This window comes from Gymnoscopelus microlampas, assembly GCF_963454915.1.
Source record: "Gymnoscopelus microlampas genome assembly, contig: SCAFFOLD_25, whole genome shotgun sequence".
NCBI classification, from domain to species: Eukaryota; Metazoa; Chordata; class Actinopteri; order Myctophiformes; family Myctophidae; genus Gymnoscopelus; species Gymnoscopelus microlampas.
The window spans coordinates 629712-646428 of NW_028155862.1; positions in this window are offsets into that span (position 1 = coordinate 629712).

The following is a 16717-nucleotide window of genomic DNA, read 5'->3' on the forward strand; positions in this document are numbered from 1 at the left end:
ATGGAGAGCCAGGTAGAGGGCTTAGCTGGGATCTGGCTGGGCACCTCGGTGGGGGCCGGGGGGTCCCCGGGGCCCCGTGGAGAGCCGGGCAAAAGCCCATCTTTGGCCGTTTTCACTTCTGGACTTAGTCATTTTCACAGATGGTGACTTTTGGACTTTGAAAAATTCACACATGTTGACCTCTGCAGATAGAACATTTCCCATAGTGGCTGCATTGACCCACTTGACCCTTGACCCCTTGACCCCGCCCCCTCTGTGGGCGTGGCCTGTCGGCCTGGGGGCGTGGTTTGGAGCCGGGGGCGTGGCCTTTCGGCCTGGGGGGGGTGGCTTAAAGCCCTGTGGCGTGAAAAACAGCAGATCTACAAGCCGGTAGGTCACAGCTCTATGAGCTTGTAGATCTGATATCGGGTGGGCGGGGCTTGAAGCTGGGGGCGTGGCCTATCACCATGGCGGCGGCGTGGTTTGGAGCTGTGGGCGTGGCTTATCACCTTTGGGGGGTGGTTTCAAGCCGGGGGCGTGGCCTCTGCCCTTATATTGGGGCTTTAAGACGTGTGCTTGTCCTCTGTCGTCGAGGGGGGTGTGGTTTGAAGCTGGGCTTCTGTAAAGTGGCTACAACCACACGTCAAGGCCACAGCTTGTGCCAAACTCGCTCACAGGTACTTGGTTTTCAACACTTCATCAGGGGAGAGCGCGAACGCAGTCCCCCACTACCAGAAATTATGCAGTCGAGATTCCCACATTTGAGGAATTCGCACGGGTCAGCAAAGCACGGAGTGCAATGGCTGAGCCTCGCCGTGGGTGAACCACCTTCGTGATCATGGTGTCTCCCCTGCCAGGTAAGTATGCCTCGCTGGCGCGTGGCGTGGAGGCAAGGACCCACGCGCGTGCGCGTCCCCTGACGGTTCGTACGTCGACCGCATTGAGCGGACACACATTTTACGAACCTCGTGGACGCTAGCTGTCGATCGTTGGGTTGGGGAGGAAAATGGGCTACACGTTGACTCGTACATGCGTTGTTTTTTGGAAGTGGAATCCCCTACTTTAGAAACACTTTGCAAAACAACGCGTCGCCCACCTCTACGGCAGGAGCAAAGCGTGGTTATTTACTCACGTGTTCTTTCAACAAGGCGATAGGAGGTGCACCGTTCCCGGCGGCACTGCAGTGCCGGGTCAATGCGTGGAGCGAACGGAGCAAGCCCCTGTTTCGACTCCCGAGTTCAAAAATCCGTTTAATATGTAGTCCCCATATAGGGGACATATCAGATGTTAAACTGATAAGAACAGATACTACACTTGATCTTAGCCAAAAGGCCGAGAAGCGATAACCCCTTAACTGACTGCCCGAACGCCCGCACTCTCCGCTGATTCCATTCTCACCCGGCGTGACACCCACCTGTCGCCCTCGTGAAGCTCTGGGCGTGGCTTACAGCTGCGGGCGCGGCTTATCGGCTTAGGGGCGTGGCTTACAGCAGCGGGCGTGGCCTATCGGCTTGGGGGCGTGGCTTACAGCTGCGGGCGTGGCTCGTAGATCTGATGTCTTGCCCGCTCGCCTTCCTGCGGCAACTCATACTTTGTCATCTTCCGTAAAGTAGCTCCAACGAGACGTTAAGGCCACAGAGTGACACGAATGCGCTCCCGCCTACCTCGACCTCAAACACGCCCGCATACCACGGCTCGTTTCATTCAACAGCTGAGTCGGCCTCGTCCAAAGGGCAAGACCATCCAAAAATATGCATAACTCATGAATGTCCCTCTCCACGGAAGTCTTTAGTAAAAGGCGAAAGGCTTATTCGTCATGAAGAGAGACCCGAGTAATTCTGACCTCTCTCCGCCGTGGCCGGCAAAGGCGCCAGCCACGCCGATCAACCATTCAGCGGCGCACGCTCTTAGCTTTCTGGCAACATGGCAAACCCCCCTCCCCCCCCCCCACTCTGTGAGTCAGGTTATTCATTATTATCAGAAATTAGCTATGACCCTAACCCTAACCCTTACCCTAGCCCAAACCCTAACCCTAGGCCCTAATAATGACTCCATTTGACAAATAGGACACAAATTGGAACGATACAGAGAAGATCAGGCAAATAGGACAAATAGGACACAAATTGGAACGACACCAATTGTATGTGTGTGTGTGTGTGTGTGTGTGTGTGTGTGTGTGTGTGTGTGTGTGTGTGTGTGCGCGCGCGCGCGCGTGTGCGTGTGCGTGTGTGTGTGTGAAATAGGGGGCGTGGCCTTGTTGAACATTTTACAATGTTAAATTTTATTTTTTGGGGCTGAAATGGACAGAAAACCAAAAAAAAATGATAACAAAAAAAAAATCCCCCAAAAAACAGACATTTCAGAGAGGCACTAGGGGGCGCTACAACTTATAAAGCTTGTGTGGGCTGCGGAACACGGAACTGCGCGTCACTGTGCTTCCACCTGGCCCGGTGGCGTCCTCTATGAACGCCCCGGTTTGGCGTGGGGGGGCCTTCAACAGGGCATCTTTTCAGCTCTCGCACCCCAATAAGGGACCCCTTGCACGGCCGGACTTCGGCCTGTGGTGCCATGGCTCTCTGGAAAAAAACGAGCTATATCCCCAGGGGCGAGGCGAACTAACGCCCGCGGGCTTGGGTCTGGACTCCTCAGGGGGCGCTTAAGGGTGGGTCCCCGGGTTCGGATGGAGAGCCAGGTAGAGGGCTTAGCTGGGATCTGGCTGGGCACCTCGGTGGGGGCCGGGGGGTCCCCGGGGCCCCGTGGAGAGCCGGGCAAAAGCCCATCTTTGGCCGTTTTCACTTCTGGACTTAGTCATTTTCACAGATGGTGACTTTTGGACTTTGAAAAATTCACACATGTTGACCTCTGCAGATAGAACATTTCCCATAGTGGCTGCATTGACCCACTTGACCCTTGACCCCTTGACCCCGCCCCCTCTGTGGGCGTGGCCTGTCGGCCTGGGGGCGTGGTTTGGAGCCGGGGGCGTGGCCTTTCGGCCTGGGGGGGGTGGCTTAAAGCCCTGTGGCGTGAAAAACAGCAGATCTACAAGCCGGTAGGTCACAGCTCTATGAGCTTGTAGATCTGATATCGGGTGGGCGGGGCTTGAAGCTGGGGGCGTGGCCTATCACCATGGCGGCGGCGTGGTTTGGAGCTGTGGGCGTGGCTTATCACCTTTGGGGGGTGGTTTCAAGCCGGGGGCGTGGCCTCTGCCCTTATATTGGGGCTTTAAGACGTGTGCTTGTCCTCTGTCGTCGAGGGGGGTGTGGTTTGAAGCTGGGCTTCTGTAAAGTGGCTACAACCACACGTCAAGGCCACAGCTTGTGCCAAACTCGCTCACAGGTACTTGGTTTTCAACACTTCATCAGGGGAGAGCGCGAACGCAGTCCCCCACTACCAGAAATTATGCAGTCGAGATTCCCACATTTGAGGAATTCGCACGGGTCAGCAAAGCACGGAGTGCAATGGCTGAGCCTCGCCGTGGGTGAACCACCTTCGTGATCATGGTGTCTCCCCTGCCAGGTAAGTATGCCTCGCTGGCGCGTGGCGTGGAGGCAAGGACCCACGCGCGTGCGCGTCCCCTGACGGTTCGTACGTCGACCGCATTGAGCGGACACACATTTTACGAACCTCGTGGACGCTAGCTGTCGATCGTTGGGTTGGGGAGGAAAATGGGCTACACGTTGACTCGTACATGCGTTGTTTTTTGGAAGTGGAATCCCCTACTTTAGAAACACTTTGCAAAACAACGCGTCGCCCACCTCTACGGCAGGAGCAAAGCGTGGTTATTTACTCACGTGTTCTTTCAACAAGGCGATAGGAGGTGCACCGTTCCCGGCGGCACTGCAGTGCCGGGTCAATGCGTGGAGCGAACGGAGCAAGCCCCTGTTTCGACTCCCGAGTTCAAAAATCCGTTTAATATGTAGTCCCCATATAGGGGACATATCAGATATTAAACTGATAAGAACAGATACTACACTTGATCTTAGCCAAAAGGCCGAGAAGCGATAACCCCTTAACTGACTGCCCGAACGCCCGCACTCTCCGCTGATTCCATTCTCACCCGGCGTGACACCCACCTGTCGCCCTCGTGAAGCTCTGGGCGTGGCTTACAGCTGCGGGCGCGGCTTATCGGCTTAGGGGCGTGGCTTACAGCAGCGGGCGTGGCCTATCGGCTTGGGGGCGTGGCTTACAGCTGCGGGCGTGGCTCGTAGATCTGATGTCTTGCCCGCTCGCCTTCCTGCGGCAACTCATACTTTGTCATCTTCCGTAAAGTAGCTCCAACGAGACGTTAAGGCCACAGAGTGACACGAATGCGCTCCCGCCTACCTCGACCTCAAACACGCCCGCATACCACGGCTCGTTTCATTCAACAGCTGAGTCGGCCTCGTCCAAAGGGCAAGACCATCCAAAAATATGCATAACTCATGAATGTCCCTCTCCACGGAAGTCTTTAGTAAAAGGCGAAAGGCTTATTCGTCATGAAGAGAGACCCGAGTAATTCTGACCTCTCTCCGCCGTGGCCGGCAAAGGCGCCAGCCACGCCGATCAACCATTCAGCGGCGCACGCTCTTAGCTTTCTGGCAACATGGCAAACCCCCCTCCCCCCCCCCCACTCTGTGAGTCAGGTTATTCATTATTATCAGAAATTAGCTATGACCCTAACCCTAACCCTTACCCTAGCCCAAACCCTAACCCTAGGCCCTAATAATGACTCCATTTGACAAATAGGACACAAATTGGAACGATACAGAGAAGATCAGGCAAATAGGACAAATAGGACACAAATTGGAACGACACCAATTGTATGTGTGTGTGTGTGTGTGTGTGTGTGTGTGTGTGTGTGTGTGTGTGTGTGTGTGTGCGCGCGCGCGCGCGTGTGCGTGTGCGTGTGTGTGTGTGAAATAGGGGGCGTGGCCTTGTTGAACATTTTACAATGTTAAATTTTATTTTTTGGGGCTGAAATGGACAGAAAACCAAAAAAAAATGATAACAAAAAAAAAATCCCCCAAAAAACAGACATTTCAGAGAGGCACTAGGGGGCGCTACAACTTATAAAGCTTGTGTGGGCTGCGGAACACGGAACTGCGCGTCACTGTGCTTCCACCTGGCCCGGTGGCGTCCTCTATGAACGCCCCGGTTTGGCGTGGGGGGGCCTTCAACAGGGCATCTTTTCAGCTCTCGCACCCCAATAAGGGACCCCTTGCACGGCCGGACTTCGGCCTGTGGTGCCATGGCTCTCTGGAAAAAAACGAGCTATATCCCCAGGGGCGAGGCGAACTAACGCCCGCGGGCTTGGGTCTGGACTCCTCAGGGGGCGCTTAAGGGTGGGTCCCCGGGTTCGGATGGAGAGCCAGGTAGAGGGCTTAGCTGGGATCTGGCTGGGCACCTCGGTGGGGGCCGGGGGGTCCCCGGGGCCCCGTGGAGAGCCGGGCAAAAGCCCATCTTTGGCCGTTTTCACTTCTGGACTTAGTCATTTTCACAGATGGTGACTTTTGGACTTTGAAAAATTCACACATGTTGACCTCTGCAGATAGAACATTTCCCATAGTGGCTGCATTGACCCACTTGACCCTTGACCCCTTGACCCCGCCCCCTCTGTGGGCGTGGCCTGTCGGCCTGGGGGCGTGGTTTGGAGCCGGGGGCGTGGCCTTTCGGCCTGGGGGGGGTGGCTTAAAGCCCTGTGGCGTGAAAAACAGCAGATCTACAAGCCGGTAGGTCACAGCTCTATGAGCTTGTAGATCTGATATCGGGTGGGCGGGGCTTGAAGCTGGGGGCGTGGCCTATCACCATGGCGGCGGCGTGGTTTGGAGCTGTGGGCGTGGCTTATCACCTTTGGGGGGTGGTTTCAAGCCGGGGGCGTGGCCTCTGCCCTTATATTGGGGCTTTAAGACGTGTGCTTGTCCTCTGTCGTCGAGGGGGGTGTGGTTTGAAGCTGGGCTTCTGTAAAGTGGCTACAACCACACGTCAAGGCCACAGCTTGTGCCAAACTCGCTCACAGGTACTTGGTTTTCAACACTTCATCAGGGGAGAGCGCGAACGCAGTCCCCCACTACCAGAAATTATGCAGTCGAGATTCCCACATTTGAGGAATTCGCACGGGTCAGCAAAGCACGGAGTGCAATGGCTGAGCCTCGCCGTGGGTGAACCACCTTCGTGATCATGGTGTCTCCCCTGCCAGGTAAGTATGCCTCGCTGGCGCGTGGCGTGGAGGCAAGGACCCACGCGCGTGCGCGTCCCCTGACGGTTCGTACGTCGACCGCATTGAGCGGACACACATTTTACGAACCTCGTGGACGCTAGCTGTCGATCGTTGGGTTGGGGAGGAAAATGGGCTACACGTTGACTCGTACATGCGTTGTTTTTTGGAAGTGGAATCCCCTACTTTAGAAACACTTTGCAAAACAACGCGTCGCCCACCTCTACGGCAGGAGCAAAGCGTGGTTATTTACTCACGTGTTCTTTCAACAAGGCGATAGGAGGTGCACCGTTCCCGGCGGCACTGCAGTGCCGGGTCAATGCGTGGAGCGAACGGAGCAAGCCCCTGTTTCGACTCCCGAGTTCAAAAATCCGTTTAATATGTAGTCCCCATATAGGGGACATATCAGATGTTAAACTGATAAGAACAGATACTACACTTGATCTTAGCCAAAAGGCCGAGAAGCGATAACCCCTTAACTGACTGCCCGAACGCCCGCACTCTCCGCTGATTCCATTCTCACCCGGCGTGACACCCACCTGTCGCCCTCGTGAAGCTCTGGGCGTGGCTTACAGCTGCGGGCGCGGCTTATCGGCTTAGGGGCGTGGCTTACAGCAGCGGGCGTGGCCTATCGGCTTGGGGGCGTGGCTTACAGCTGCGGGCGTGGCTCGTAGATCTGATGTCTTGCCCGCTCGCCTTCCTGCGGCAACTCATACTTTGTCATCTTCCGTAAAGTAGCTCCAACGAGACGTTAAGGCCACAGAGTGACACGAATGCGCTCCCGCCTACCTCGACCTCAAACACGCCCGCATACCACGGCTCGTTTCATTCAACAGCTGAGTCGGCCTCGTCCAAAGGGCAAGACCATCCAAAAATATGCATAACTCATGAATGTCCCTCTCCACGGAAGTCTTTAGTAAAAGGCGAAAGGCTTATTCGTCATGAAGAGAGACCCGAGTAATTCTGACCTCTCTCCGCCGTGGCCGGCAAAGGCGCCAGCCACGCCGATCAACCATTCAGCGGCGCACGCTCTTAGCTTTCTGGCAACATGGCAAACCCCCCTCCCCCCCCCCCACTCTGTGAGTCAGGTTATTCATTATTATCAGAAATTAGCTATGACCCTAACCCTAACCCTTACCCTAGCCCAAACCCTAACCCTAGGCCCTAATAATGACTCCATTTGACAAATAGGACACAAATTGGAACGATACAGAGAAGATCAGGCAAATAGGACAAATAGGACACAAATTGGAACGACACCAATTGTATGTGTGTGTGTGTGTGTGTGTGTGTGTGTGTGTGTGTGTGTGTGTGTGTGTGTGCGCGCGCGCGCGCGCGTGTGCGTGTGCGTGTGTGTGTGTGAAATAGGGGGCGTGGCCTTGTTGAACATTTTACAATGTTAAATTTTATTTTTTGGGGCTGAAATGGACAGAAAACCAAAAAAAAATGATAACAAAAAAAAAATCCCCCAAAAAACAGACATTTCAGAGAGGCACTAGGGGGCGCTACAACTTATAAAGCTTGTGTGGGCTGCGGAACACGGAACTGCGCGTCACTGTGCTTCCACCTGGCCCGGTGGCGTCCTCTATGAACGCCCCGGTTTGGCGTGGGGGGGCCTTCAACAGGGCATCTTTTCAGCTCTCGCACCCCAATAAGGGACCCCTTGCACGGCCGGACTTCGGCCTGTGGTGCCATGGCTCTCTGGAAAAAAACGAGCTATATCCCCAGGGGCGAGGCGAACTAACGCCCGCGGGCTTGGGTCTGGACTCCTCAGGGGGCGCTTAAGGGTGGGTCCCCGGGTTCGGATGGAGAGCCAGGTAGAGGGCTTAGCTGGGATCTGGCTGGGCACCTCGGTGGGGGCCGGGGGGTCCCCGGGGCCCCGTGGAGAGCCGGGCAAAAGCCCATCTTTGGCCGTTTTCACTTCTGGACTTAGTCATTTTCACAGATGGTGACTTTTGGACTTTGAAAAATTCACACATGTTGACCTCTGCAGATAGAACATTTCCCATAGTGGCTGCATTGACCCACTTGACCCTTGACCCCTTGACCCCGCCCCCTCTGTGGGCGTGGCCTGTCGGCCTGGGGGCGTGGTTTGGAGCCGGGGGCGTGGCCTTTCGGCCTGGGGGGGGTGGCTTAAAGCCCTGTGGCGTGAAAAACAGCAGATCTACAAGCCGGTAGGTCACAGCTCTATGAGCTTGTAGATCTGATATCGGGTGGGCGGGGCTTGAAGCTGGGGGCGTGGCCTATCACCATGGCGGCGGCGTGGTTTGGAGCTGTGGGCGTGGCTTATCACCTTTGGGGGGTGGTTTCAAGCCGGGGGCGTGGCCTCTGCCCTTATATTGGGGCTTTAAGACGTGTGCTTGTCCTCTGTCGTCGAGGGGGGTGTGGTTTGAAGCTGGGCTTCTGTAAAGTGGCTACAACCACACGTCAAGGCCACAGCTTGTGCCAAACTCGCTCACAGGTACTTGGTTTTCAACACTTCATCAGGGGAGAGCGCGAACGCAGTCCCCCACTACCAGAAATTATGCAGTCGAGATTCCCACATTTGAGGAATTCGCACGGGTCAGCAAAGCACGGAGTGCAATGGCTGAGCCTCGCCGTGGGTGAACCACCTTCGTGATCATGGTGTCTCCCCTGCCAGGTAAGTATGCCTCGCTGGCGCGTGGCGTGGAGGCAAGGACCCACGCGCGTGCGCGTCCCCTGACGGTTCGTACGTCGACCGCATTGAGCGGACACACATTTTACGAACCTCGTGGACGCTAGCTGTCGATCGTTGGGTTGGGGAGGAAAATGGGCTACACGTTGACTCGTACATGCGTTGTTTTTTGGAAGTGGAATCCCCTACTTTAGAAACACTTTGCAAAACAACGCGTCGCCCACCTCTACGGCAGGAGCAAAGCGTGGTTATTTACTCACGTGTTCTTTCAACAAGGCGATAGGAGGTGCACCGTTCCCGGCGGCACTGCAGTGCCGGGTCAATGCGTGGAGCGAACGGAGCAAGCCCCTGTTTCGACTCCCGAGTTCAAAAATCCGTTTAATATGTAGTCCCCATATAGGGGACATATCAGATGTTAAACTGATAAGAACAGATACTACACTTGATCTTAGCCAAAAGGCCGAGAAGCGATAACCCCTTAACTGACTGCCCGAACGCCCGCACTCTCCGCTGATTCCATTCTCACCCGGCGTGACACCCACCTGTCGCCCTCGTGAAGCTCTGGGCGTGGCTTACAGCTGCGGGCGCGGCTTATCGGCTTAGGGGCGTGGCTTACAGCAGCGGGCGTGGCCTATCGGCTTGGGGGCGTGGCTTACAGCTGCGGGCGTGGCTCGTAGATCTGATGTCTTGCCCGCTCGCCTTCCTGCGGCAACTCATACTTTGTCATCTTCCGTAAAGTAGCTCCAACGAGACGTTAAGGCCACAGAGTGACACGAATGCGCTCCCGCCTACCTCGACCTCAAACACGCCCGCATACCACGGCTCGTTTCATTCAACAGCTGAGTCGGCCTCGTCCAAAGGGCAAGACCATCCAAAAATATGCATAACTCATGAATGTCCCTCTCCACGGAAGTCTTTAGTAAAAGGCGAAAGGCTTATTCGTCATGAAGAGAGACCCGAGTAATTCTGACCTCTCTCCGCCGTGGCCGGCAAAGGCGCCAGCCACGCCGATCAACCATTCAGCGGCGCACGCTCTTAGCTTTCTGGCAACATGGCAAACCCCCCTCCCCCCCCCCCACTCTGTGAGTCAGGTTATTCATTATTATCAGAAATTAGCTATGACCCTAACCCTAACCCTTACCCTAGCCCAAACCCTAACCCTAGGCCCTAATAATGACTCCATTTGACAAATAGGACACAAATTGGAACGATACAGAGAAGATCAGGCAAATAGGACAAATAGGACACAAATTGGAACGACACCAATTGTATGTGTGTGTGTGTGTGTGTGTGTGTGTGTGTGTGTGTGTGTGTGTGTGTGTGTGCGCGCGCGCGCGCGCGTGTGCGTGTGCGTGTGTGTGTGTGAAATAGGGGGCGTGGCCTTGTTGAACATTTTACAATGTTAAATTTTATTTTTTGGGGCTGAAATGGACAGAAAACCAAAAAAAAATGATAACAAAAAAAAAATCCCCCAAAAAACAGACATTTCAGAGAGGCACTAGGGGGCGCTACAACTTATAAAGCTTGTGTGGGCTGCGGAACACGGAACTGCGCGTCACTGTGCTTCCACCTGGCCCGGTGGCGTCCTCTATGAACGCCCCGGTTTGGCGTGGGGGGGCCTTCAACAGGGCATCTTTTCAGCTCTCGCACCCCAATAAGGGACCCCTTGCACGGCCGGACTTCGGCCTGTGGTGCCATGGCTCTCTGGAAAAAAACGAGCTATATCCCCAGGGGCGAGGCGAACTAACGCCCGCGGGCTTGGGTCTGGACTCCTCAGGGGGCGCTTAAGGGTGGGTCCCCGGGTTCGGATGGAGAGCCAGGTAGAGGGCTTAGCTGGGATCTGGCTGGGCACCTCGGTGGGGGCCGGGGGGTCCCCGGGGCCCCGTGGAGAGCCGGGCAAAAGCCCATCTTTGGCCGTTTTCACTTCTGGACTTAGTCATTTTCACAGATGGTGACTTTTGGACTTTGAAAAATTCACACATGTTGACCTCTGCAGATAGAACATTTCCCATAGTGGCTGCATTGACCCACTTGACCCTTGACCCCTTGACCCCGCCCCCTCTGTGGGCGTGGCCTGTCGGCCTGGGGGCGTGGTTTGGAGCCGGGGGCGTGGCCTTTCGGCCTGGGGGGGGTGGCTTAAAGCCCTGTGGCGTGAAAAACAGCAGATCTACAAGCCGGTAGGTCACAGCTCTATGAGCTTGTAGATCTGATATCGGGTGGGCGGGGCTTGAAGCTGGGGGCGTGGCCTATCACCATGGCGGCGGCGTGGTTTGGAGCTGTGGGCGTGGCTTATCACCTTTGGGGGGTGGTTTCAAGCCGGGGGCGTGGCCTCTGCCCTTATATTGGGGCTTTAAGACGTGTGCTTGTCCTCTGTCGTCGAGGGGGGTGTGGTTTGAAGCTGGGCTTCTGTAAAGTGGCTACAACCACACGTCAAGGCCACAGCTTGTGCCAAACTCGCTCACAGGTACTTGGTTTTCAACACTTCATCAGGGGAGAGCGCGAACGCAGTCCCCCACTACCAGAAATTATGCAGTCGAGATTCCCACATTTGAGGAATTCGCACGGGTCAGCAAAGCACGGAGTGCAATGGCTGAGCCTCGCCGTGGGTGAACCACCTTCGTGATCATGGTGTCTCCCCTGCCAGGTAAGTATGCCTCGCTGGCGCGTGGCGTGGAGGCAAGGACCCACGCGCGTGCGCGTCCCCTGACGGTTCGTACGTCGACCGCATTGAGCGTACACACATTTTACGAACCTCGTGGACGCTAGCTGTCGATCGTTGGGTTGGGGAGGAAAATGGGCTACACGTTGACTCGTACGTGCGTTGTTTTTTGGAAGTGGAATCCCCTACTTTAGAAACACTTTGCAAAACAACGCGTCGCCCACCTCTACGGCAGGAGCAAAGCGTGGTTATTTACTCACGTGTTCTTTCAACAAGGCGATAGGAGGTGCACCGTTCCCGGCGGCACTGCAGTGCCGGGTCAATGCGTGGAGCGAACGGAGCAAGCCCCTGTTTCGACTCCCGAGTTCAAAAATCCGTTTAATATGTAGTCCCCATATAGGGGACATATCAGATATTAAACTGATAAGAACAGATTTTTTTTTTTTTTTTTTTTTTTATTAAACTTCAGGCAGTACATCTTATACCTTGCAACAAATGCCTCAAAAATCGTGTCAAATCATACATTTCATCAAAAAATCTTGAGTCCATTTCAATACATATCACAACAAACAACTAATTATTTCGGTTCTCCATTTGCCACTCTATCTGCCCATGTGGCTGTCCCATCGTCACCACCTCGCGTAGCAGGACCGAAAAGTCTGACAGGCAAGTCCGAGGCGAAGCTTAAAGCCGCCACCTCCTCCCCTTCAGACCGATCCAACCCCCCACCAGTCATTTCAATTCGGCTCCCTTCCGAATCGGAATCCGAAACACTGTCCATCTCCTCCTCTATTTCTCCGTCCTTTTTCTGTTTTTTCCCATCAGGGATCCGAGACAAGGCCCCTTCACCGTTGAAGGCATGAGAGCCTGTCCTCGCTCCTTCCTTCCCTTTCTCCGGATTTTTCACAGAGGCCTTTGGTGCGGCCTCCTTCCCTTCACCTTTCTGTTGGCCTTTAAGGCCTCCCATCTCAGCTGGAGTGGAAGGCATAGTTCCACTCCCTTCTCCCCCAGGCCCACCACCACCTGCTCCACCCCTCCCGGGGCAGTCCTTGGACAGGTGGTCCTTGGACCCGCAGGTGTGGCACGCCTTGGGTCGTGGACAGTTCTTTGCCAGATGATCTTTAGCCAAACATAATCTGCACCTTATTCCATATTGACACGTCTCCTCCTTGTGCCCATTCCCCCTGCACTTCTTGCAAAAAGGTGGCTGCTTGTAATAGTGCAGATAGCCTCTGTCAGCACCTATTGCAAAGAAGGCAGGGGGATGGAGTAGTCCGTCATATCCTGTCGCATCTTCTTTAAGAAACACTTGAATATTCCTCTTTCCTGTCCAAAACCCATTTGTGTCCATCAATTTTGTGGCTGAATCCACTTTCACATCCGCATACCTCTTTAAGAAATCCCCAATCACCTCCAAAGGCACGTGTGGATTATACATGTGCAATGTCACCAGCCTATAGTTCATTCTGTCCAAATTCTGTACAACGAAACTTTTCATGGGCTCCTCACCTTTCGCCAGGTTCCAGATCTTATCCACCTTCAGGACCATTGCTGGTCGACAGAAAGTGACATCATATCCATTTTCCACTGGATTGTCCTGCAGGCACAAAACATCTTCCCCTTTCAGTCCAAAAAACTTGATCAGTATCTCCTTCCCAAACGTAGGTCTGTCCATCAACGGTAAGTCCGTGTTCTTCCAAATGAAACGTGACGTGTCCTTTACTCCATTCCTTGGGATCCCCATCTTCTCGTCTTGGCTGTCCTCCTTTCAACTTCCAGTTACATCCACCACTCGGCCACTTGATCTTAGCCAAAAGGCCGAGAAGCGATAACCCCTTAACTGACTGCCCGAACGCCCGCACTCTCCGCTGATTCCATTCTCACCCGGCGTGACACCCACCTGTCGCCCTCGTGAAGCTGTGGGCGTGGCTTACAGCTGCGGGCGTGGCTTATCGGCTTAGGGGCGTGGCTTACAGCAGCGGGCGTGGCCTATCGGCTTGGGGGCGTGGCTTACAGCTCCGGGCGTGGCTCGTAGATCTGATGTCTTGCCCGCTCGCCTTCCTGCGGCAACTCATACTTTGTCATCTTCCGTAAAGTAGCTCCAACGAGACGTTAAGGCCACAGAGTGACACGAAGGCGCTCCCGCCTACCTCGACCTCAAACACGCCCGCATACCACGGCTCGTTTCATTCAACAGCTGAGTCGGCCTCGTCCAAAGGGCAAGGCCATCCAAAAATATGCATAACTCATGAATGTCCCTCTCCACGGAAGTCTTTAGTAAAAGGCGAAAGGCTTATTCGTCATGAAGAGAGACCCGAGTAATTCTGACCTCTCTCCGCCGTGGCCGGCAAAGGCGCCAGCCACGCCGATCAACCATTCAGCGGCGCACGCTCTTAGCTTTCTGGCAACATGGCAATACACCCCCCACACTCTCTGAGTCAGGTTATTCAGTGTGTGTGTGTGTGTGTGTGTGTGTGTGTGTGTGTGTGTGTGTGTGTGTGTGTGTGTGTGTGTGTGTGTGTGTGTGTGTGTGTGTGTGTGTGTGTGTGTGTGTGTGTGTGTGTGTGTATGTGTGAAATAGGGGGCGTGGCCTTGTTGAACATTATACAATGTTACATTTTTTTTGGGGGGCTGAAATGGACAGAAAACAAAAAAAAAATGATAACAAAAGAAAAATCCCCCAAAAAACAGACATTTCAGAGAGGCACTAGGGGGCGCTACAACTTATAAAGCTTGTGTGGGCTGCCGAACACGGAACTGCGCGTCACTGTGCTTCCACCTGGCCCGGTGGCGTCCTCTATGAAGGCCCCGGTTTGGCGTGGGGGGGCCTTCAACAGGGCATCTTTTCAGCTCTCGCACCCCAATAAGGGAGCCCTTGCACGGCCGGACTTCGGCCTGTGGTGCCATGGCTCTCTGGAAAAAAACGAGCTATATCCCCAGGGGCGAGGCGAACTAACGCCCGCGGGCTTGGGTCTGGACTCCTCAGGGGGCGCTTAAGAGTGGGTCCCCGGGTTCGGATGGAGAGCCGGGTACAGGGCTTAGCTGGGATCTGGCTGGGCACCTCGGTGGGGGCCGGGGGGTCCCCGGGGCCCCGTGGAGAGCCGGGCAAAAGCCCATCTTTGGCCGTTTTCACTTCTGGACTTAGTCATTTTCACAGATGGTGACTTTTGGACTTTGAAAAATTCACACATGTTGACCTCTGCAGATAGAATATTTCCCATAGTGGCTGCATTGACCCACTTGACCCTTGACCCCTTGACCCCGCCCCCTCTGTGGGCGTGGCCTGGGGGGCGTGGTTTGGAGCCGGGGGCGTGGCCTTTCGGCCTGGGGGGGGGGGGGGGGGTGGCTTAAAGCCCTGTGGCGTGAAAAACAGCAGATCTACAAGCCGGTAGGTCACAGCTCTATGAGCTTGTAGATCTGATATCCGGTGGGCGGGGCTTGAAGCTGGGGGCGTGGCCTATCACCATGGCGGCGTGGTTTGGAGCTGTGGGCGTGGCTTATCACCTTTGGGGGGTGGTTTCAAGCCGGGGGCGTGGCCTCTGCCCTTATATTGGGGCTTTAAGACGTGTGCTTGTCCTCTGTCGTCGAGGGGGGTGTGGTTTGAAGCTGGGCTTCTGTAAAGTGGCTACAACCACACGTCAAGGCCACAGCTTGTGCCAAACTCGCTCACAGGTACTTGGTTTTCAACACTTCATCAGGGGAGAGCGCGAACGCAGTCCCCCACTACCAGAAATTATGCAGTCGAGATTCCCACATTTGAGGAATTCGCACGGGTCAGCAAAGCACGGAGTGCAATGGCTGAGCCTCGCCGTGGGTGAACCACCTTCGTGATCATGGTGTCTCCCCTGCCAGGTAAGTATGCCTCGCTGGCGCGTGGCGTGGAGGCAAGGACCCACGCGCGTGCGCGTCCCCTGACGGTTCGTACGTCGACCGCATTGAGCGTACACACATTTTACGAACCTCGTGGACGCTAGCTGTCGATCGTTGGGTTGGGGAGGAAAATGGGCTACACGTTGACTCGTACGTGCGTTGTTTTTTGGAAGTGGAATCCCCTACTTTAGAAACACTTTGCAAAACAACGCGTCGCCCACCTCTACGGCAGGAGCAAAGCGTGGTTATTTACTCACGTGTTCTTTCAACAAGGCGATAGGAGGTGCACCGTTCCCGGCGGCACTGCAGTGCCGGGTCAATGCGTGGAGCGAACGGAGCAAGCCCCTGTTTCGACTCCCGAGTTCAAAAATCCGTTTAATATGTAGTCCCCATATAGGGGACATATCAGATATTAAACTGATAAGAACAGATACTACACTTGATCTTAGCCAAAAGGCCGAGAAGCGATAACCCCTTAACTGACTGCCCGAACGCCCGCACTCTCCGCTGATTCCATTCTCACCCGGCGTGACACCCACCTGTCGCCCTCGTGAAGCTCTGGGCGTGGCTTACAGCTGCGGGCGCGGCTTATCGGCTTAGGGGCGTGGCTTACAGCAGCGGGCATGGCCTATCGGCTTGGGGGCGTGGCTTACAGCTGCGGGCGTGCCTCGTAGATCTGATGTCTTGCCCGCTCGCCTTCCTGCGGCAACTCATACTTTGTCATCTTCCGTAAAGTAGCTCCAACGAGACGTTAAGGCCACAGAGTGACACGAATGCGCTCCCGCCTACCTCGACCTCAAACACGCCCGCATACCACGGCTCGTTTCATTCAACAGCTGAGTCGGCCTCGTCCAAAGGGCAAGGCCATCCAAAAATATGCATAACTCATGAATGTCCCTCTCCACGGAAGTCTTTAGTAAAAGGCGAAAGGCTTATTCGTCATGAAGAGAGACCCGAGTAATTCTGACCTCTCTCCGCCGTGGCCGGCAAAGGCGCCAGCCACGCCGATCAACCATTCAGCGGCGCACGCTCTTAGCTTTCTGGCAACATGGCAATACCCCCCTCCCCCCCCCCCCCCCACTCTGTGAGTCAGGTTATTCATTATTATCAGAAATTAGCTATGACCCTAACCCTAACCCTTACCCTAGCCCAAACCCTAACCCTAGGCCCTAATAATGACTCCATTTGACAAATAGGACACAAATTGGAACGATACAGAGAAGATCAGGCAAATAGGACAAATAGGACACAAATTGGAACGACACAAATTGTATGTGTGTGTGTGTGTGTGTGTGTGTGTGTGTGTGTGTGTGTGTGTGTGTGTGTGCGCGCGCGTGTGCGTGTGCGTGTGCGTGTGTGT